The following is a 23,806-nucleotide window of genomic DNA, read 5'->3' as shown; positions in this document are numbered from 1 at the left end:
TACCCTTCCTGTTTAGTGACTCTCAAATTTGTGAAGTCCCAGTGGATTGGGGGACGGGAAGACTATTGCATGCATCATCCAGTATCCGGAAGGAAATCGAAGGGTTCAGCCTGAGGAAGCTTTCCTTTCTGCTGATTTGGCAATATATCACTGGGCCTGGCAGGTCAGATAATATGTGGTGGGAAAGGATAGGAGGTAAACTAAAACAAAACTGAAATATGTAGATAACTCTATTCATAAGAATCATGCAAAAAAAAAAAATGGACTGCAGTGTTTGGTCGGTTGAGAACACATGCAAATACTATTCATCCTGCTACAGTCTCCGAAGCTCTTTTGAAACTCATAAAACAGCCATTCTGATGAAATTCTTTATTTACAATAATTTATATAAACGACATAAGATACTCCTTGCTGTATTATAAGACAGCTCTCATTCTTATAGCATACTTGTGTACCTACCCTGCATTATCACTTACGCTAACAGCGAACACATTTAAACCTTTTAATCTCATCATATTGTAGTCTATATTGACAATGAAATTGAGCAAAATATTCCTTTGTTGTTGCTGTAGATGATATCCAGACCTCTGAGTTTAATCTCATACTTCTGAAGATCTAGCATTGGATCCCATTGCTGGTCTTTATTCCAGGACTTCCCAACCAATGCATTGTGATCACAGCCAGTCAGATTTTCAAGATATCGACAATGAATATGCATGAGATAAATTTGGATGCACCAGTTTTTCAATGAATGAAAATCTTTCTCATAAACATTGGTTGTCAGGGAAATTCTAACTGATTGTGGGGTAGGGTTGCCAACTGTCCGGATTTTCTCCGGACAGTACAGAATTTGAAAGTACTGTCCAGAAGCCAGATAGAGGGCTAAAATGTCCGGAAATTGTCTGGATTTTAACCCTCCATTCGAGCATAGCAGCTTTCAGTATCTGCAACTCCTCAACCAGCCTGAAGGAGCTGTGGTTTAACTTCACAGCCAAAGGTAGCACTATACATCCTCCAGGAAGTTGCCTATGCATACACGCATACCCTCTCTCCCTGCTATGATCTCGGCTACTGGCAACTTCCCTCCCACCTGTGGCACAAAAGAAAGGTTCAGCAGAGCCTCTGGCACTTACTCTCCTGCCCATGGACCTAAAATGAAAGGCCTGCGGGGCCACTGGCACCACCCCTCCTGGCTCTAGCCTATGCAAAACAAGAAAAGCAGCCGCCAATGACTCACCTCCTGCCCGTGGCTCCCCTCCTCCTGGCCACAGTACAGCACAAAGTGAGCCATTGGCACCACCCCTCTTAGCTCCCACTCAGGGCAAAACAAGAAAAGCGGCCGCTGGCACCGCTGACTCACCTTCCACCTCCCAGCTGCACCACAATAGAAAGTGGGGCCACCAGTACCTCTTCTCCTTCCCGCAGGGCAATAAGTAAAAGCCACTGGCACCTCCTCTCCCATCTGCAACAAAACAAGAGACCCAGGGGGACATAGGTGTGCTGAAGCAAAGGCCAGAAGAATGTTTGAGAGTGAGAGCCTGTGTATGTGAGGAAGAGAGAGTCAGCGTTTGTATGTGTATAAGTGAAAGAAAGAGAAAGTGTGTGTGAAAGAGTGAGAACCTGTATGTATGGTGAGGGAGAAAGTGTCATTGGGTGTGTATCTGAGGAACAGTGCATCAATGAGTGATGAGATATTCTGTGTGTGTCTGTGTGTTTGTGAGGGAGAGAGTGTGAGATAGCCTGTGTGTGAGGGAGAGTGAGTCGTTGAGTATAAGAGATATCCTGGGAGGGGGCAGGCTGTGAGGGAGGGAGAGAGTCAGTGTTGAGAGCCTGTATGTGTGTGTATGAGACTCAGTCTGTATAAGAGATCCTGTATGTGTGTGAGGGAGAGAGGGTCAGTGAGTATGAGACTGCCTGTATGTGGGGGGGAGGGAGTCACTGTGTGTGAGGAGCCAAAAGTCAGGGAGTTTGAGAGAATCTGTATGTGTATATGAGTGTGTAAGGGGGGGGAGAGCAAGTTAGTGTGGGAGAGCCTGTGTTTGTGTCAGTGAGAGCCAGAGTTGGGTGGATGAGTGGGTGAGTGAGAGAGAGCCTTTATGAGTGAGAGAAAGAAAGTGAGCATGTAAGAGAGGGCTTGTGAGTGCCTGTATGCTTTTGTGTGAGTGTGTGTGTCTGAGAGAGGGAGTGTGTATATGTGAGTGTTTGTGAGAGAGAGAATGAATGTGTAAGTGTATGCGTGAATGAGAGAGGATAAAGTGTGCACCCTCCCACTCCCCTACTAATGCATGATGATCTAAGGTGACTGGAAATCAAAAATTCCCAGGTATGGAGTCCTGGAATATTTTTTACCTCTGTTTGAATTATTGGATTTTGTTTGATATGTGTACTGCTTTGAAATATTTTATTGGTGTTTGGTAAACTTTTAATATGAGTTGTTAATTATTGGATGTTATTCTTTTCATCAGCTCTTTTGAAATATTTATGAACCATATTGAAATATGCTTTAACTATTAAGATGTTTTATATTTCTTGACCTTATTGTTTTGTGAGGAATGGTGATGTTTCTTTTTTTCCATTCTTGTATTATATAAAGAATCTGGTTTGTGATTTCCAACTGCACATTTCTGTTTATACTTTATGGTCTCTGTATTTGGTGAGAATCTGTCTGTTCTGAATGAGTGACTTAGGTGCGTTATTCTGCTAGTACTGTATATACTTTCTGTGTGGGGATCTATAGCAACCTGCCTTGTTCTGTTTCCTAATAGGAGGTGTATTGGTGTTTTAGGGCCTGATGTGATATTTTAAGTTTTGTCTTTTCAAAGATAGGATTTTACTTTTTGAGTGCTGGCAGTTAGTGCTGTTTTCTTTTGGAAGGTTTACTATACTGTAATTGTAATTCAGTTTACTCATGACTTTCTGATGGCCAAGCCCACACCAAACACACATTATAATAGGCCTAATACCATATGAGTTCCAAGTATCTTTTTTTTCCAGGATTTTTTGTTTGTCATCATAGCACATGTTGTAAGTCATATTTTTACTTCAGAAGACTATACTTTGAATGTCCTTTTCCATGTAAAATCTTTATAACTGCATAATTTTTAATTGTGTGTGAGAGAGTGAGTTCTGCAAGGCTGTAAACTTTGCCTAAGGCACTTCATATCCTTGCACCAGCCCTGTGATGGCAGTGGTGGGTAAAGGGGTGTCATATTAGGTAAAAAAAAATAAAAATAAAAAACACACACAAGATAGTGGGAAGAAGTTGGTGTATGGTTGCATGTGAGAATATCTATTCTCATCTACCCTAAGCAGAGGAATCTCAACTGGGCAGACTGGGTGGACCAATTTGGGCTTCATCTGCCATCATCTATATCTTACTATGAGACTGATCACTGGCTTAAGGAAATAAAAAACAGTAATGGTGCAAAATAGATTGCGTTATTAGAAAGTTTGTGTGACCTGAAAATAACAAGTATTTGTGATTCTTCAAATCAAATGCAGGTTTTCCTAATGATGGGAGTGGCAGTTGTTAAGTAATTGTGGTTTTCCTGACTGTTGTAATAGAATGTTATTGGTATTTTTATATTTGAGTCATATGCACCTTGTTTGTGCACAGCTTTCTAGTAATAAGGCAAGTAATAAAAGTTTAAAATAAATAGGCGTGTGGAAAGAAAAAGGTGAAAATTTTACTCCATGTGTCCAGGTGTTAGGAATTTTCACATTTGAAAGTTTGCAAACCCTGTTGTGGGGTGGTGTTCCCAGGAAAGGTTTGGGAAGCCCCACTTACTCTCAGAGTGACTTTGACTTCTTTCTATTCATTAGACTTTCATTCTTCTCCTTTTGGCATAATTTTGTGCTCATTTAGTTTTACTGAATTACAAGAATTTCTATATACAGTTTCCATTTAGTGAATATAACATTAATTCGTCTGGGAGGATACTACTGCCAAGGGGTCTAGCTTTCAAACCTATCCATGGACACAAAGAGATCAATGCTGATATGTTATAAATTGTGCAATGGGAGCTTCACATATAAATACTGCATGGGAGCTTCACATATAAATTTCTTCTCCAAAAGTACAAGCGTATGTTTCAGTACGCATAAATATTTCCAATGCAAGAAAATGCGTACTTTCTCTACCCATTTTATAAACGTATATGCATATATTTTACGCACAAAATAATTGTGACACAACATCAATAAACACTCAGAATTAAATGCAGTCAGATATTTTATAAAGTATACGCGTATACTGTTTTGAAAACACTTGCCACAGAAAAGTCCAGTTTCACTTGCATGAATCAATTAGGTGTAAAAGTGTACAGATTGGTTCAGTAATGTAAACATGTATATCTCTTACAAAATAGCAACTACTGTGCGCATCACTGAGCCCCTCCCTGGAACGCCCTTAGACCATCCCTTTTTTCCCCCTAGTAAAATTTATAGGCATGTAGGACACACACTGAATGGATTAGATGTGCTGAGAAACAATAATATGTGTTAAAGCCTGCTATATTGTAGAAGTTGCAATCTATTATATGGCCTCTAGGTTTGAAAGGTTCGAATGAAAGGTGAAGACTCTTTCCTTTTGCTGCCTCTCCTTTGTACTGTATTGAGTGTTGGTTGCTTTCTCTTCAGTTACTGTTTTTACTGATTTTTCTCAGAGGAGATGCCACTCGCTCCCTGTCTCGAGATGTTCCAAGATGAAAAGCCCTATTTCCGCTTCCTGCGGCTTCTTCTTGAGGGTGTGGGAACGAGCTCACTCTGTGACAAGATTCTCTGATTCTTCGTCTTGGGGAAAAAAGTGATGGCGATGCTTTAGAGGTCATGTGGAGGATGGGAGGGGAAACTGGAAATGGAGCTAGTGACACTGGTAATTTAGTGGAAATTGCTTCCCTTTCCATCCCACCTCGGGCAGCGCTGGGGGACATACTGTACCAGTCATCACTAATTCAGGGCCTTTTTCTTCTTTACCAATCTGTGGGGAGCTTAATTACTTTTAGAGTGTATGGCAGAAAACGAGAAACTAAAATTAGCCTTCCTGCAAACTTATTTCCAACAAATCCAAAGGAAAAAAAAATAGAAAAGGAAACACTGAAAATTGCTGTGAAACAAAGGGAATGGTAATTTTAACTGTCTAGGCTACACTGCATGTTGGATAAAAGATGGAGGTAAAATTGTTTTTACATTTAAAACTTGATGCTTTTACCCATTTGTCCTCTTTTACCAGGTAAGATAAAAATAATAAACTATGGGCCTAATTCATCAAGGTCTTTTTTCTGTAGGCACAGAATGGGAGAAAAGCGTTAGTGGATCAAGCTCTGTGAATTACCCAGGGCTGTTTTTTTGGGGGAAAGAATGCATTTTTTTTAAAGAGAGACCATAGGGCAAATCAATCAGGTGGAGGAAAAAGGTGCTATATTCAGACCCTGGTGTTACCAGAATGCATTGTGGTGATCTTAAACTTGGAACAAGACAAATTTGTCTCTAGTGTCTTGGAGGAGAGACAGTACAATGAGAACGTAGACCCTATGCTTATTATGATTGTTTTTTTTTTCTGTAAACCGTTTTGAAACATTTTTAAAATTTAAAATCGGTATAGCAAAAATAAATATTACCATCACCATTAGTAGCTAGGATTCTTTGTATACCAAATAAGATGGGCCACTGGTGTTAAAATGAAAAGTACTAGAGGAGAGCAGGCATTAAGAATGGTTCAGATATTTCATGGGCAGCACTGCCCTCTGCTGGCCTTGCGGAGGCTTTAGCCATCTGATACAGCACATAAATAAAAGTACTTTTTTTTTTTTTTACTGCTATTGATAACTAATTTCATGGAACCTCTCATTTTCAGGAAGTGACTGACATGATTACCAGCAGTGCTACTAGTAAATCTTTCAGGCTCCCTTTGTATCCTAAAACGTGTGCCATAAGGTGCTGTTTTCTTGTTTGCTTCCAGTTTTGCTGTCTCAGTCTGAACTCTTCCTGAAATGCACTCAGATCCACCTCCCTTCTGTTTGTGCATCTGTGAGGCCAGGAAAACCCTCCCTGAAGTCTCCCAGGAAAGATGCAGCAAAAGAGGATCTGGCAATCCCTATCCAAGACTACCTAAGTGGAGTGCAGACTGAGAGGGTGACAGTGGCAGGCTTGGATTTAGGCATGGACAACGCAGGCAATTGCCGAGATCAGTGCTTCTCAACCTTTTTTTCTATCAGGACACACCTGAGAGATGTTTCTCACATGCGTGACACACTGAACACATGACCATCATGGGACTAAATATAAACGTATACTCTGCACCCACAGGAACCTCCCACTTCCTAACAATGGGTACAGAGCAGAACTAAGACATTTCCCTATACAAAACCATACCAGAAAGATATTCTAATTCTGGTGTCATCTCAATAACAGCATCACAAACTCCCTCTCCTACCAGGTGCATTGTTAAATAATACAAAAACCTGGAATAAAAACAAACTCACTCCACTCTGTACATGTTTATCAAATCTGCCATACCGAAGTAACACTAACTCCAAGAAATGAAACAACAGCAGTTCACCAGTGCAATATTATATTGTGAAAATACACAAATAAGACTGATACAAATCCCTACTTGCTAGTAAAGTACCTCATTTCAGTCACACAAATACAGAATACAGACAGACCTACCTTTACCTAATATAGAATAAAATACCACAAATTACAAATGTGGAAGCAAAAACTGGAATGGTAACAGTAAGACCTTCTGCATGCAGTGCAGAACTGAAGAACTAGAAACATATTTTCTCCTACACTAAGCAAAGTTCAGAGATAGAAGAAATGCATATTCTCAAAACTTCCCCCAACTACTCCATCGTCCCTTATGCTCAATCCCTGACACCCTCTACCCTTGCATCCTCTTCCCTTTGCCACCTCTCTCCCCTGTTCAGCTCTCCCTGCCCTTTTTCCTCTCCCCTTCTCTACCCAGCATACCTCTAACCATCTCTTCCCCACTCCTTCCTGCTCAGCATCCCCTGACCTCCCCTCTCCCCTAACCCAGCAGGCCCCACACCTCCATCTCTGCCTCCAATTCCATCTCTCCTCCCTGCTCAGCAGCCCCAAATCCCTCTTTCCTCCACCTCTCCCTACCCAGCAACCCCAAATTCCTTTCTCCCACCCCTTCCTACCCAGCAGACTCCTGACTTCCTATCTCCCAAGGCCTTCCTGCCCAGCACGTTTCGCTCTCCTCCTGGTTCCCAGCCAGCATAAGCCTTCAGTCCAATCCAGAGTCTTCCTCCTGCTTTACCAGCAGCAGATGAGAGCAAAAAGCATTGAGGAGAGGAAGAAGATGAGGCAGCAGCAGCGGAAGTCAGCAGTGGATCTATAGAGCACGCACATATCGCCCTCATGCTCCTGCTTTCGTGTCCAGGCCCCATGGGGTGAAGAGAACATCAGAGGCTTTACTGCCAGGTCAGGCAGGAGAAGATAAAGTTGGTGTCCTGCCGGGCCCAAATGAACAGGAGTTGGTGATCTCTCTCTCGAATCTGGATGAAAGAGAAGGGAATAACTTCCCACAGGGCCAGGAAGAGAAGGAAGCAAGAGCAGCTTCTGTTATGGCACGTTGAGGGTGGGAAAGGTCTTCTCCCACTCTCTAATCCTGCCTGTGGGCACAAAACTTTTAAATTCAGCCCTGGACAGTGGGGAGGAAGAGGGAGAAGGGCAAAAGAAGAGAAAAAGCTGGAATGATGGGGAAGGGAGACAAAATTCAAAGTAAAACACTGGGAGATGAAAGAGACAGCAGTGATGTGAAGACGAGAAAGAGGGACTGAAAACAAGCATATGGCAAATGAGTAAGAAATAGCTAAGGCTCAGTAACATTTTTAGTTTCTTAAAAGAAGAAATGTTTCCCTTAGAACAATGTCACATTTTTAAGTGATTTTTATCTCAGCTTTATAAATTCCTTTCCTGAAGGTTAGAAAACTATATTTTAAGATTATTTCTGTATGAAAAATATTGAGGAGTATTCCCTGACTTCATCCCACTCCCAATCAGGCCGATACAGTACAGTGCGCACTGTTAGCCCGCAATTGGCCACGCGTTTTCGACGAGCTATTCTTACCCCTTATACAGTACTGTATCGGCCTGATTGGGAGTGGGATGAAGTCGGGGAATACTCCTCTCAACATTTTTCATACAGAAATAATCTTAAAATATAGTTTCTAACCTTCAGGAAAGGAATTTATAAAGCTGAGATAAAAATCACTTAAAAATGTGACATTGATCTTATGCAGTAAGGGGTAGTAGCGCGTCGAAAACACGCGGCCAACCCCCCCGAAACTAATAGTGCCCGCAACATGCAAATGCATGTTGATGGGCCTATTAGTTTTTCCCGTGCGATCCAGAAAGCAAAATGTGCAGCCAAGCTGCACATTTTACTTTCAGAAATTAATGCCTGCCCAAAGGCTGACGTTAATTTCTGCCAGCACCGGCAGAAAAAACTGCTTTTCTGTACACCCTCCGACTTAATATCATAGCGATATTAAGTCGGAGGCCCAAAAATATAAAAAAAATTAAAAATCGGCCCGTGGGTTGGAAGACGGAAGCTCAACTATGCCGGCATCCATTTTCCGAACCCATGACTGTCAGCGGGTTTGAGAACCGACGCTGGCAAAATTGAGCGTCGGCTGTCAAACCGCTAAGAGCTGCCGCTCCTGTCAAAAAGGAGGCACTAGGGCCGCGCTAGTGTCCCTAGCGCCTCTTTTTACCGCGGGCCCTCATTTAAATACAGGATTGCGCGCCCAGAAGAGTGGCCTGGGTGCGCATTGGGAGAGAGGGCGCTCGCCTCGAAGCGCCAGCTCTCCCGCCGATTTTACTGTATCAGCCTGATTGGTAAGCTTTCTGCATTTTCTGCCCATTGAAGATGAGGTTGAGAAGTCTTTAAAGCATCATGAAGTAGCAGTCGGTAAGGATGAGGATCCATGTAATTGGTTCACACTCAATATTCCAGTTTGTAAAATAAAAGTTTTGAGAAAACAGCCAAGATAATGATCGTACACGCTATTTTTTTTTACATTGTAAAAACTGCTGTACATTCTTCATAAGGAATCTATTTAGATGGGAGTAATTCTGAAGGAAACAATTAAGATCTTATGTAAAATAAAAAAAAATAAAAGACTGAAAGGGGAATTATGATTTGCCTAGTGTGACACAAATTCTAGTACTTTTTACAGTTAATCATAACGTTAAAAATAAATAGTGTGTTGCAAATATTACAGATGTTCAACAAGGATGTTAGGGCACAGAAATTGTGAAATCAACCAATTAGACTTCTTTGAAGTTCCATTAACAGGCCAAACTGTAGATAGCATTTGTCTGGATTTTGTCAAGGTGTTGCACAGAATGGCAGGCAGAAAAAGGTTGATTCACACCTTTTGCCCCCTTACCCCCCAACCAATCATTTAGACCTCTGGAGAGCAAGTATCTGGGGATATTCGGGTTTTGTTGAATAGAAACTGTCATGAAAGTGATGGTCAAGAGATATTCAAGATGGATAAACAGTATACACAAATAGCAGAGCCACCATGGATGCTTAATTAACGTCATCTGCTGTGCCCATAGGTGGCCCTCAGAGTGGAAGTATCTACAGGAAGTCCTTTGCCCCATAGCCTTGCAGCTCCCATTATAGCCTGTGAGGAATGATAATTAGCTGTTTTCTTTTCCTCTAATTGCCGATTTACTTTTTCACTTGCCAGAAGACAGAAAGGTGACAAATCCCTGTAGCTCTCTGAAACCACTGATTGAACTTTGTGGCAAAAGCTGCTTTTAAAGAGACAGTACTGTTTTTGACGTAGTAGATCATGAGCATGACTTTTGGCACTTTGGGGGCCATTTTTTTAACTGCCCACAGTTGTGCAACGTCTGCAGATACTTTTTACCTGCAGCTTTACACTCTCTTTGAAAATGATCTCTGAAGAAGTAGCTGTACACATTTAGAGCTGCTGATTTGTGGGAGTAATTTTTGTGAGGAAAATTCTGTACATATTTTTGAAAATTGAAAAGTATGTATGTAAATCCAAATACTTCCCCCAACAAGAATACCTCTTCCTATTGTGGATAAAAAAAAATACATGCATTGAGTCCTATACAAGTACTTTACCTGCATATAGGGCAAGTACTTTTTCAAAGACCATTTCCTTGGGTAAAACCACTGTTGTACCTGCGGAAATGCTTTTAATTAATGTATTTAAATATTTATTAACTGCCTATCTACAATTCTAAGTGGTTTACAATTCAACATCCATAATTATGGTACATAAAATCATGAAATATTACTCACATAAATACAACTACTACATAAAAAAATCACCTAATCTTGCATTAACATGTTATTCCTCTACTTCTTCTAGATAATATTAACAGCCTCATCATATCTTGTCTGCACTTTCTATTCTAAGCAGTCTGAAAGAAGAAGGCTTTTACCAATTTTCAAAATTTTCAGCAATCCAGTTTCAGCTTTCGATATCCTAATAATGAGTTCCAAATTAGAGGACCCTGCACATAAAATAGCCAGTCATGTGACTCATCTATTCTAATCATTTTATAGGATGGCTTGTCAAGTAATAATTGAGAGCTAGATCTTAAGGCTTAGAAGGCTAGTATAACTTCAGAGTGGAGTTAAAGCCACTTGAAGCCAACGCTTTTATACGCTTAATTGCCAAGAGCACCACCTTGAATTTAATTCTCCAGATGATAGACAACTAATGGTATTTTCTCTTAAATACGGTTTTATGTGGTGGGAAATTGGAATTCCAGCGACCACCCGTTCTGCAGAATTTGAATACATTGTAGGTGCTCTTGTCATATTCAAAGGTATGCCAACGTGTAGTGCCATTACAAAAATCAACTTGCCATTACCATGGAGTGTATAACTGTCTTTAGGTCACCTTCATTTAAGAATGGACGTAGCTGTCGAAGCATCTGTAACTTGAAATAAGAAGAGCGTACCACCTGTTTAATTTGTGGGCAAAAGGATAGCTTTGTATCAAGAATTATACCCAGGTTACGGACTTCTTGAGAATCTTAATGTTAAATCTATCAGTAAAGAAAGTGTGATGGCCATTTTGTCAGAGGGAAATCTAGAGAGAGATAAAATTTCAGTTTTTGCCATGTTGATCACCAGCTTGTTTTTAGTTAGCCAAGCTTGTAGACTCAGCAGACATGAAGCAACCTTATACATCGCATCATGGTAGGATCCTCTGACCAGAATGTAGAATTGGATGTCATCTGCATAAATTCTGTGTCCGACATCCCAATTCAGGGAAACACCTGACTAATCAAATACATTTAAAATAAAGGGCTGAAAGAGCCAATCCCTGGGGCACTCCAGATTGAATCTTAAATAAACCAGATTTCTTACCGATTACTTGAATCTGGTAACTCCTTTCTTTACAGATGCTGTTATGTTGACAAAAGTGGGTATATGATTTTGTTTATCAATTTATTCCCTCCTGGTGAATGCAGAGGTTTTTGGTAAAAGGAACATTTTATCTTTTGCCACAATTTTTGTTTTCTCAATTTTAGTGATCTGTCCCCAATGCAGCATGTCCATGAAACAAGGGGGACTCACCTACTTCAACTACATGTGTGACAATTGATGCTTTAAAGTTTAAATAAACCATGTTTTGGCTATTGAAAATAGTTTCTGCCATTATATACAATAAATACCACAACACTTGCGTTTAATGGATTCTAAATGATAACTGCTACAGTATTCATTGACTTCTGAGAGATACCCATGTATTGATTCAGAAGACCTGAAACAAATCTGTGTACCTGGAAGATGCAAAGGGGCAAATTGACAAACTAAAGAGTAGCAAATCACCTGGACCAGATGGTATACATCCCAGAATGTTGAAAGAGCTGAAAAATGAAATTGAAGACCTATTATTGGTAATTTGTAAACTAACATTAAAATAGTCTATGCACTTATTAAAAGATTAATATTTCCTTAGGAAAATGGACAAATATGAATGTATTTGGAAGAGGTTCTGGGATTATTTGGAAGCATAATGGTATCCTTATTGAGGTTTGGGGGTAAAAGTTGTTCGACTCGAAGAGATGTGTTTGAAGATCTATTAAGAGTGAGGGGTTGGGGTTGTGTAGAGAGAGTCTCTATATTATTGAGAGTGGATTCTGTATTCCATGAATTATGAAAACCTCATTATTTAATCCTTGTAGTATTGATGCCTGTATGTTGTTTGTTAAAATAAAATGTTTAAAAAAAAAATCTATGGTTCCTGAAAACTGGAGGGTTGCCAATGCAATGCCAGTTTTTCAAAAGGTATCCAGGAAACTAAAACCAGTAAGCTGACATCTGTGCCAGTCAAAACGATAGAAAATATCATAAAGACCAATATTTCTGAACATATAGATAGTCATAGTTTAATGGGACAAAGCCAAATGGATTTAGCCAAGGGAAGTGTTCCCTAACTCATCTGCTACATTTTTTGGAGGGAGTAAATAAACATGGATAAAAGTGAGCCAGTGATACACTATGGGCCGGATTTTCAAAAGGTTACGCGCGCCAGGCCAATTTTAAAAAGGCCTGGCGACGCGCATAAAGCCCTGGGACGCATGTAAGTCCCGGGGCTTTACTAAAGGGGCAGGGCGGGGGCCAGAGGCCTCCAACACAGCGGCCATTGCCACTGTGTTGAAGGATTGTGTGCCGGAAGACGCAAAAGGTAAGATCATTTGGGGGGGGGGGGGTTGGGTTAGAGTAGGGCTGGGGGGGAAGGTTAGGGGAAGGGGTGAGAAGGTTAGGGGGAAGGGAAGGTCCCTTCCAGGTCACTTCGATTTTGGAGCAGCCTGGGAGGGAACAGGGGAAGGCAGCGTGGCTCAGCGTACGCAAGGTCCACAATGTGCACCCTCCTTGAACGCGCCGACCCGTGATTTTATAACTTACGCGCACCTGCGCACACAAGTTATAAAATCGGGCAAACAAGTGTGCACGACGGGTAGCCTGCGCGCTTCTTTTAAAATTTACTCCTATATCTGGATTTCCAGAAAGCATTTGACAAAGTCCCTCATGAGAGATTTCTTAGGAAATTAAAAAAGTCATGGAATAAGGGGCAGTGTCTTATTGTAGACTGGGAACTGGTTAAAGATAGTAAATAGAGATTAGGGCCAAATGGTAAATTTTCTCAGTGGAGAAAAGGTGAATAGTGGAGTGCCCCCAGGGATCTGTTCTGGGACCACTGCTTTTTAACATATTTATAAATGACCTGGAAATGGGAACAAATGAGGTGATCAACTTTGCCGATGACACAAAATTATTTTAAAGTTGTAAATCACAAGAGGATTGTGAGAAATTATGAGGATCTTGCAAATCTGGGAGACTGGGCATGCAAATGGCAAATGAAATTTGACGTGAACAAGTGCAAAGTGATGCACTTAGGGAAGAGTAACCCAAATTATAGCTACATAATGCAAGGTTCCACATTAGGAGGTTCATCATTCAGGAAAAAGGATCTAGGCATCATCGTTAATACGTTGAAATCTTCTGCTCAAGTGTGCAGCAGCAGCCAAGAAATCAAATGAATGCTAGGATTGTTAGGAAAGGAATGGAGAATAAAACAGAGAATATTATAATGCCTCTTTATCGTTCCATGGTGTGACCTCATCTTGAATATTGTGTGCAGATCTGGTCACCACTGGTCTCAAAAAAGATATAGCCAGAAAAAGATACAGAAAAGGACAACCAAAATTATAAAGAGGATGAAATGATTTCCCTATGAGGAAAGGCTAGAAGAGGTTAGGGCTCTTCAGTTTGGAGAAAGAGACGGCCGACAGGAGATATGATAGAGGTTTATAAAATCAATGGAATCAATTGTTTACCTCTTTCAAAAGCACAAAGATTAGGGGACACCTGGTGAAGTTACTAAGTTGTACATTTATTTAAATTTATTGTATTGATTTTTAATATTACATATATCCAATTAATACATTGAATATATTAAGAAAGCAGGTTACAACATTGTTTTTACATAAATTTCCTAAATAAAACAAAAAAAAAAAAAAAAAAAAAAAAATTATATATATATATATATATATATATATATATTAACATATCATTCCTTGCTTTCTAAGTACCAAACAAAAAGGGGGGCTGATCAAACAGATAATTCATAGCCTAAATTATATCTCTTAACACAGAAAAAATCAGAGAATTCTAATCTATTCTCCAGTATAATTTTTATATTGATGTTAAGGTTCTAAGTTGTTAATATATACTGGCTCAAAAAACCTGCCCTGTAAGGGCAAGAGCTCATGAGACTGCAAACACTTACAACTTTCTGATACCACTCTCTCTTGGTTGTCTTTTTAATTATATTTAAAGGAAACTAGAAAGATATATCTGCTATTTGCAGTTTACCTCAAGTCAAGGTTCTAAGTTGTACATTTAAAATGAAGAAGAGAGAATATGTTTTCAATCAACATATAATTAAGCTCTGGAATTCATTGCTGGAGGATGTGGCAAAAGCTGTTAATGTAGCTGCATTTAAAAATGGTTTGAAGAAGTTCCTGGAGGAAAAGTTCATAAACCATTATTAAGGTGGAGTTGCAGAAATCCACTGCTTAGCTCTGGGATAAGCAGTATGGAATCTGCCTTTTAGGATCCTGCCAGGTACTTGTGACCTGGATTGGCCACTGTTGGAAACAGGATACTGGGTTGATGGACCTTTAGTCTGACCCAGTATGGCAAATTTTGTGTTTCTTATATATTGAGGTCAGTCTCTTTTTGGAAGGCTGACAGTTTGAGCAGCAGAGAGGACTTGATAGACTACTACAACAAGCAAGTCCTGGCTGAAGAGCATTTTCAGGGAGAGCTGACATTATATACAGATATTTGTTTGCAAAAGAAAGTATTTTGCTGACTAAATTGCTTTGAGTTGTATGCTGAGTGCTCACTGGATCTATGAACCTGTATTTCTAATTAAAGAGCTTTTTCACAGCTGCACAGAAATTGGCAACATTTTTATATCTGAAACTTAGCAAAAACTCCTGACACACCACACTTTTATGCAATATTGATTTTTTTAGTTTGCACCATGGAACATTTTTAGTTTAAAAGCGACAGAAAAACAATGCATTTTCAAAGCTTTTTTTTCTTGTTGGATTCATTTTAACTGCCATTTTCAATTGATTTTTTGGCACACCCGTCATTATCTCTATAGATACCTTATATTGAGCTGAATCTATGAGACGGACATGAAATACACACGGCCTTTCTCCAGTAAGCCTTTTTCCAAGACTATATTCAGAAGAGAGAGAGTGGGCCCATGTTAGGGAGAGGTATAAGAGTGCGGCTGATTTCATTGGGCAGGGGACTTGGTCCTGAATTATGCTTAGGGAGGGGAATAAATATTGCCTGTAACATAGGAGAAAACCTACATATTTGCTTATGGTTCACAATATCTATTTATATCTCAGCATCAATGCTTGCTAATTTTATTTACCTTATTTACGTTTCCACTGGTTCTATCATATTCTGGTTTAATTGTTAAAATTCAGAAGTAATTTAAAGAAAACAGTATCTTCTGTGTACTAGAGTAGTGTAACCTCTCCCGGATGGGGCACATACATTGTGAGAGGGGCTGGCACTTGACTGAGCTGAGTGCCAGTCTCTTGGAAGAATTGAAAAGGAGTTTGGATCAAGCACAGGTGTAGAGGACTCGGGCCCAGAGGTGCATAGGATGTTGATCACCCTGAGCTGGGGATAGGGATCTCAAATTTAGGAGAATCCCCTGGGTGAACCCCTCTGACTCTGTCTCCTCATTGCTCCAAATCTTACCATAACCAAAATAGGAACTCACCGTGCAGATAAATTACAACAACCAGCATTTATTTTCTGGTGTTAGTAGTCAGAGTATGTGACATAGAGTGAAAAAACACTGATTAAATTAGGTTACAAAGGCTTGCACAGTTAGGCTGTAGTGGTTACAAAAATAAGCAGAAGGTTTAACATATTGAATCCTTAGTAATTATATACACTTTCCACTGAGGTAGGAGAACTTCTCTACCAGTATTTCTCTACCCTCTTCTCTCCAGCATTTCCAAGTGCACTCAGCAAAAGCCATTACCACTCTAACCACAGTCTCTTTCTCTTTCTGCAATAACTGATTCTCACAATCTTGGTATCAGTTCACCAGTTTTAATGCTTCAGTACTTACTCTATGGAGATTTCATAATTTCCTCCATTCTTAATAGAAATGCTGTAATCCTTCAGACGTTTATTCTGCCCCATCTTAGCAAAATCATAGGACTTCCTGGTGTCCCTGCTCTCACCCTTCTGTGGCTTCCTCACTTCACCTTCTCCTACTGACTATGGGCTCTCCCAGAATCTCTCCACCTCTGTGACTAGGTCAAGTCCCCTGGCTACTTTCCCCTTGAGAAGGAACACATTTCTGCCTTGGACCTTTCCCCCTGAGGAGAGGAAAGCACCTGCAGGGCCCCTTTCAGGAGAGAGGCCACGCCAGGTGGATGTGTCCTCTCCACCAGGACAGTGGAACACCTTTTTGTTGGGGGAAGGGGCACCGCCAAACCAACTACTGCTCTGCTCACAGCTGACATTCTCCCTCTTTCCCTGCACCCATCCCCCTTTTTTCTTTCTTCTTTTCTCTCCTTCATCATCTCTACCTTTCTCTCCTGTCTAGGAGAGTACAACTGACATAAGAAAAAAAATTTGTGGGTGCAGCCAGCTACCTCCTTTCCCTAAAATACAAAACAAAAAAAACAAAACCCCACTGTTGCAAAAAACAAAGTACCCTGGCAAGGCATTCTCCTACAGACCCCAAATCACCTCCTTTTTACCCCACCTGTGGAGTAAGAGGCACATGAAAAATTCCCAATTACTCTTACCCTCCTCTCTTCCCATTTCTATTTTTCAAATTAGCAATCATGAGAGGTCCAGAACGGGTAAATGTGAATCAGTTATTTACTCTTCGGATAGTAGAAGGACTAGGCGGTACGCAATAGAGTTAGCAAGTAGCACATTAAAACAAATCGGAGAAAAATTCTTTTTCACTCAACGCACAATTAAGCTCTGGAATTCATTGCCAGAGGATGTGGTTAATGCAATTGGTGTAGCTGGGTTTAAAAAAGGTTTGGATAAGTTCTTGGAGGAGAAGTCCATTAAATGCTATTAATCAAGATGTCTTGAGAATGGCCTCTGCTATTCTGGCATCAGTAGCATGGGATCTACTTAGTGTTTGGGTACTTGCCAGGGTACTTGTAGCCTGGATTGACTACAGCCTGGATTGACCACTGGAAACAGGATGCTGGGCTTGATGGACTCTCTGTCGATCCAGTATGACAACTTCGTATATTCTTAAAATGGTGATTGCTGACCTGAGACATGCACTTTTTTGTTGTATGGCATACAACAAAATAAGTGCCTTGGATCAGCTAGCTCTGTTTTGAAAAATAGCGGGCAATATTCCCTCCAGTTTTTTTTTTAGGGGCATGTGCAAGATGTTCCCTACTGTTGGCACATAATTGTTGCAAGTGACCAGCTATGTGGGAGAGGGGAAACCACCCACCCTGTGAGCTGTTCTACCATAGTGCCACCACTTACTGCTGCTAACAGCCTACTACCAGGACCTAAGCTTGTTCTCTCTTCTTCATTCCCTTCTCAGCTTCCTTCTCTTTATTATATCTTTATTCTCATCTCCAGTCCATCTTCCTCTCTCCTACTCTTTCATTTTTGTCTTCCATCTCTTCCATTTCCTTCCCCTATTCCTCCATCTTCACATCATCCCTCTTCCCATGCTTACTCTTTCTCCTATTCTTGCTCTTCCCTCTTTCTTGTTCATCGCCCATGCCACATACACTCTTGCTCTCCTCTCTCACCTTTTCCTTTCCCTCCAACTCTTGCTCTCTCATCTCACTGTCCCTTCACTCCCCCACATTTTTGCTTTCCATCTCACTCCTCTACACATATTGTTGTTCCTCGCTCACTCCCTTCCCCAACACACTCCCACTCTTGCTCTTCCTACTCATTCACACACACACACACACACACACACACACACTCTCACTTTCTCACTCTCAGACACACATACACATCTGCTGCTCCTGTATTCACCCCTCGGACAGCCTAACAAACAGTCAGGCCGATACAGTACATTTGGACGCGTGTTTTGAACGCGCTAGCTTACCCCTAATTCAATAAGGGGTAAACTGCTTTTCTGTGCACCCTCCGACTTAATACATGGCGATATTAAGTTGGAGGTCCCGAAAGTTTAAAAAATTAAAAAAAAAAATTTAAAATGGGCCCGCGGCTGGCAGGTCGAAACCGGACGCTCAATTTTGCCAGCGTCCGGTTTCCGAACCCATGGCTGTCAGCGGGCTCGAGAACCGATGCTGGCAAAATTGAGCGTCGGCTGTCAAACCCGCTGACAGCTGCTGCTTCCATCAAAAAATAGGCGCTAGGGACGCGGTAGTGTCCCTAGCGCCTAATTTTTACCCGCCGGGCCCTAATTTAATAAATTAAAATACTGAATCGCGCGCACAGGAGAGTGGCCTGTGCGTGCGCCAGAAGAGCGGGTGCTTGCCCGCTCTCCCGCGTTTTTAACTGTATCGGCCCGAGTGGCTGTGACTCTGATTCCTCTTGCAATTCTCCTAACCTTGCTCTGCTGATAAGTGCTGGCTCCAATCTTTTATTATATCATAAATTTGTAAAATCTCTTCTTTACCCTTTTACATGTCTAATCCACTTTCCATGGAGGAAGGTTGTATTGTCATTTAATAAAAGAAAGAAAAGGTAGACAAGTGCTTAAAAACACCTCTCCTCACATCCCCAGGTGAAGGAGTTCCCAAAAAGGGGCAATTTGTTTTATATTGCTGCACACAGATTTGTATATTTTTTCAAGTGCCCTATGCTGGCTTCTGCTGGCAAGGGAGCGCGGAAACCAGGATCAGTTTGCTTTTTGTTGTGGCCAACGACGTAAACTGGTGTCCGATAACATTGCTCTCCCTCTGTCACATGAATAAAGTGTTTTAGTAAAATGCTAGGGAAATATGTGCTTGCTTGCTTGCAGATTGTTACTGCGAAGGTGCAAGGTCAGGAACAAAAGGAACTCTGTTCAGAGACCTGAAGGGTTAGCCAGTGCCTGAGTACTTCCTGGGACTTTGCTTTCCCCTCCTCCTGCTTCTTTGGCTGGATAGTGGCAGGGACATGCAACATAGCTTGCCTGCCGAGAGATTAAACTTGGTTTTTTTTCCCTTGTTTGAGGAGGTTGTGTACTTTCAGGTGAATACACACACACATACCTCTAAAGGCACACGTGAACGGAAGGAGAAATTATTACAGCTCAGAGCTGAGGCAGACCAGAAATCCATGTTAGCCCAGGGTGTTCAAAATTTGGCTTCCATCTGGGAATCCCCCTGGCACGCAGGTAAGACGGACAGAACAGACCGTCGCTTGTTGCTTTGGATGCATGCGTTGCGGGACACTGTGGCATGTCCTTGGAAATGTGCTCCAGGTGCCACCGTCAGAAAGGGAAGTTGTGAGTCGTCTGTCAGTAACCCTCCGGGAGGGATAGTGTTGGGCGACCTGAAACCAGCTGGTTTAACAGGAGTTTAGAGCGTTGTTGATCACATTTTCCAAAGCATTGCCCTTGGAAACAAATTGCGTGAATCGTGACCAGTCTATTATTGGTATTATTTTTGTATCTTTCTATTTTTCTCTGGTGAAGGTAACTAGTGTATTCGTTAAGATTAACATTCACATTTAGGTCTTTTTTTGTCAGCAGTTGTTAATGAGAGGTGAATTTTTCTGTTTGTTTTACATGTAAATGCCTTATTGTTCTTCCTGTTTTCTATATACATGACTTCAGCTTTTTCAGCTCACCTCCAAGTCAGGGTAATTCATTTCCATGCTAGTTGTATCTGTCATGTAAACAGAATTAGCTGTGCTCCTCTCAGTGCCCTATCCAGAGGATGGAGGAAACACCTTGGGTGTTGCTGCGCTTCTCAGTGCTTGAAACCAAGAAGATGAACTTTTAGTTCTACCTCGAACAACTTTCTTTAAAAAACAAAATTGAATACAAGGCATCTTAAGAGAAGAGACCAACGCAAAATGAAATGCCAGGCAAGGATCCTTAATCCTCATTGTCTGCTCCCAGACCTTCTTTTTACTATGTAGTGGGGGAATCCTGAGTGCCTTACAGTTCCCTTTTTAGGAGAGAACATTTAAATGGTTTTGGTCAGGGTTCGTATCATTAGTAATGCTCTTTGTATGGGGGCATGTCCTAAGTAATTCCCTCTCTCCCAGTTTATCACTTTTTGGGCTATGGGGAATATGTTCAAATGGAGCAGAGACTTTGAAGGAGCCAGCTGGAGAGTTACTGAGTCATTTATTCATGGAGGACTGAGTGCTGCACATTGCCCAGTTTCCTGGAAATAAATAAGATAAAATTGTACTGACTTCCTGAGTGCCCCACACATGATTTAGTAGGGAACTCTTGCACTCTTACAGGAACCTTTATAAACTCCGCAAGGTTGCTTTCCACAATGCCCTCAGCTGGAGTTCCTTATGTTTTAATTAATCTCTTTCCAGGTTTCTTTGTAAAATACATGTAAATTAACTAGCAGCTCTAGTTTAGGTCTCATTTGAAGCCTCCTAAATTTTAAGATGTCAAAACTATCCCTAGAATTCTCTGCTGCTCATAGACTGTCATGTATGTATTTTATACTTTAAATGGTCTTTATTGATTACAGCTCACTTAAAACTTGCTAACTAGTCTAGTTTAGTTTATTTATTACTTGATTAATCACAAATCTTGCATAAGTAAATCATGAACTGTACAATAAAAAACTTGCTTATTTATTTATTTAAATCTTTTTATAACCGACATTCATGTAAACATATCATATCGATTCACATAGAACAGGGGTATATAATATTAGAAAGAAGGTTAAATTACATAGAACAGGGGTCATTAAAACTAGGATAACGAAAAGCGCAGGAAAGGTGTAAAAGGTCGAATCTGGTTACAGTTGATATAGCATATAACATAAACTAACAAATAACATAACTGGCTGTTAACTATAAGGGGGGCTAAGATTAATAGGGGTAGGTGGGGAAAGGGGAGGAAAGTAATCATAAAATAAACAATACAATATAGATTAAAACTAAACATTCTAAAATAAAATAAAACAAACCAATGTAATGAATGAAAGCAAAAACAAATAAAAGGAAACATACACAGTAAAACAGACATAAAAGATCACAACGTAAAGGAACAGCAAGCTAATCAAATTCAGAGATCAACGAATGCTAAGTTATTTCTAGTACATAAAAGGAGAGCCAAATTATGTAAGATGATTAGAAAAGCCATAGAATATAAGGAGAGTCCTAGCTGCATTGAAAAGCCTGCAGAAATAGGAGGATCTTCATGGATTTCATGAACTTAAAATAATTTTTCTCAATATGCAAGGTCAGAGGAAAAGAGTTCCATAAATTTGGTGCCAAATAAGAGAAATATAATCCCCTGTTTTCTCTGCAAGGAGAACTGTTCTATCATCTGGTAAAGGAATCCACATGGGAAGGGCTGATACTAGCCATGGTGGTTACCAACAGGGACAGTATTTCTGATGATGTGGATGATCATCTTGGAGCCAGTGGACCACTAGATGGTGTGTTCAATATTAGGATGCAAGGATGAAGGTTCATTCTAAGAGCAAGGGACCTAGACTTAGGAAAACTAACTTTCTGAAAATGGGGGCATACTTCAAGGAGTCGTTAGCTGGATGGGAAAATCTAGGGGAAATAGAAGGGCAGTGGGCAAAACTAAAAGATATCATAAGGGCAACTCTTTTTGTTAGGAAAGTAAATAAAGGGAAGAGGAAAAAGCTATTATGGTTTTCTAAAGAAGTAGCTGAAAGGTAAGGGAGAAAAGGTTAGCATTCATAAACTACAAGAGATTGCAGATATGAGGATGACAGGTGACATATCTGGAAAAATTAAGAGAAGCTGGGAAAATAGGAAAGCAAAAATTCAAATAGAAATAAAAATAACATATACTGTAAAAGGGGGGCAAGACTTTTTTTTATTTTTTTAGATATGTTAGTGATAGAAGGAAGTACAAAAGTAGCATTGTGAGACTCGAAGGTGAAGGGGAGGAATATGTAGAGGCTGATGAGGAAAAAGTAAAATTGCTTTACAAATATTTCTGTTTGGTGTTCACTGTGGAAGGGCCTGGAGAACGACCAAATAAAACAAACACAAATAAGATTGGAAGTGAGGCAAACCTCAATTGATTTTCAGAACAGTATGTTTGTGAGGAGCTAGCTAAACTTAAAGTAGATAAGGCAATGGGGCCGGATGGGATACATCCGAAGGTAATATGGGAACTTAGAGATGTCCTTGCTGGTTGACCTTTCCACTGTTTCTTTAGAGTTTGGAGTAGTTCTGGAAAAGGGAACATGTGGTTCCTAGTCATAAAAGTGGAAGTAAAGGAAGAGGCTGGGTAACTGGAGGCCAGTTAGTCTGACCTCTGTGGTGAGCAAAGTAATGGAAGCACTGCTAAAATAGAGGATAGTGCAATTTTTGGAATCCAATGGATTGCCAGATCTGAGGCAGCATGTTTTTACCAGACGTAAATCTTGTCAGACAAATCTGATCAACTTTGCTGTTTGGGTGGCCAAAGAGTTGGATCAAGGGAAAGTGCTAGACGTAGTGGTATTTGGATTTCAGCAAGGCCTTTGACATGGTTCCGCACAGAAGACTTATAAATAAATTGTGTGCCCCTGTATGGATCCTAGAGTGGACTGACTTGGTTAGAAACTTGCTGAGTGGGAGGTGACAATGAGTAGTGGTAAATGGAGTTTTCTCTGAGGTGGGGGGGGAAGGGCTGTCACTAGAGGGGGTGCCTCAGGGATCAGTCCTTGGTCCGGTTCTTTTCAAGATTTTTGAGCGACATAATGGAAATATTGTCAGGAAAGGTTTGTCTTTTTCTAGATACTGAAACCTGTAACAGGGTAGACAGCCAGGAAGGTGTGGAAATCATGAGTAGGGGGTCTAGTGAAGTTCGAAGAATGGTCAAAGGTCTGGCAGCTAAGATTTAATGCTAAAAATGCAGAGTAATGCATGTAGGATACAAAAATCCAAGGGAAAGGTACAGTATTGGAGGTGAAATTTGTCTAAGCACAAAGGAAGAATGGGATCTAGGGGTAGTTGTATCTGATGATCTTAAGGTGGCCAAACAGCTGGATAAATCAATTGTAAAAGCCAGAAAGATACTTGGGTACATAGGGAGAGGATTGGTCAGCAGAAAAAGGGAGGCAATACTGCCTCTGTATAGGTCCCTGATGAGACCTCACTGTACAATTCTTGAGATTGCACATTCAAAAAGATATAAACAGGATGGAGTTGGACTAGAGAGTGGCTACTAAAATGATTAGTGGTCTTCATTCTAAAGCATATGGGGATAAACTAAATAGGTATACTCTAGAGCAAAGGCGAGATAGGAGAGATATGATAGAGACATTCAAATATCTCAAAAGTTCTATGTACAGGAGGTGAGCATATTTCAGTGGAAAGGAGGCTCTAGAGATGAGGTTGAAAGGGGGTAGACTCAGGAGTACTCTTAAGAAATATTTCTTTACAGAGAGGATGGTAGATGCTTCAAACATCCTCCTAGTGGAAGTGGTAGTGACAAAACAGTATCTGAATTCAAGAAAGCGTGGGATAAATCAGGGGATCTCTACGGAAGTGATGAGATGCTAATTAATTGGATGGATGAGCAGACTGGATGGGCCATACGGT

At 40.7% G+C, this 23,806-nt stretch overlaps 1 protein-coding gene across 5 annotated transcripts in view; it reads left to right on the top strand.

The window, feature by feature from the left end:
- RAB11FIP3 (RAB11 family interacting protein 3) overlaps positions 1-23,806 on the top strand; it is a 291,188-nt gene that overhangs the window by 130,755 nt on the left and 136,627 nt on the right. The gene's annotated exons all lie outside the window — the stretch shown is intronic.

Source organism: Rhinatrema bivittatum, chromosome 14 (assembly GCF_901001135.1).
Source record: "Rhinatrema bivittatum chromosome 14, aRhiBiv1.1, whole genome shotgun sequence".
NCBI classification, from domain to species: Eukaryota; Metazoa; Chordata; class Amphibia; order Gymnophiona; family Rhinatrematidae; genus Rhinatrema; species Rhinatrema bivittatum.
Note: the sequence above shows the minus strand (reverse complement) of the source record. Positions and strands in the feature narration are given on the sequence as shown.